Genomic DNA, 753 nt, shown 5'->3' with positions numbered 1-753 from the left:
GTAATATTCTAATTTTCTGATATGATGAATTTGAGATTTTCATTTGTTGTCATTTGTAATCATCAAAATTAAACGAAATAAACATTTGAAATATATGAGTTTGTATGTAATGTATGAATATAATATACAAGTTTCACTTTTTAAATGGAATTAGTGAAATCAATCTACTTTTTCATGATATTCTAATTTTATGACCAGCACCTGTATATGTAAGAAGTCGTAATGTTTTAGTACGACTTTGGTAAACTAGAAAGTTTCACCGCTTGCAGCATTAAGGCTTAGTTATAGTCACTCTTTGTAGTGTCGCTCGCACGGCGCGCGGACCTGAGCGAGCAGTGTAGGCGTTTATAGTTGACGCTTACGTCTGTTCGGTATCCTTCCATTTGTTTTGAACCGTTTGATTATCTTTGTGATCTCTCAGAGGGATCATATAAATGCTGATACAGGCGAACCAGCTTCGATAGAGCACCAAAATCGTCCATTTTGAATGGAGCGCGGCGCATGCAGTTTGCACGAAGTTACAAAAATTGGAAGCGGCACATGCCCGACCATGCGCCTTATAGTCCGGTGCGCTTTATATGTGACAAAAAATTGAAAATTGACCATTCATTGACAGTGCGTTTTATAATCCAGTGCGCCCTATAGTGCGGAAAATACGGTACTTTGAGAACGTGGACCCCGGCCTCGTAGGGGCCAAACCCAGAGCTGGAGTCTGTCCGGGTTGGGGTGGAGAATCCGGCCCCCCATCTGGGA

This window comes from Kryptolebias marmoratus, linkage group LG21 (genome assembly GCF_001649575.2).
Source record: "Kryptolebias marmoratus isolate JLee-2015 linkage group LG21, ASM164957v2, whole genome shotgun sequence".
Taxonomy (NCBI): domain Eukaryota; kingdom Metazoa; phylum Chordata; class Actinopteri; order Cyprinodontiformes; family Rivulidae; genus Kryptolebias; species Kryptolebias marmoratus.
The sequence above is the reverse complement of the archived record's forward strand: the minus strand, read 5'-3'. Positions refer to the sequence as shown.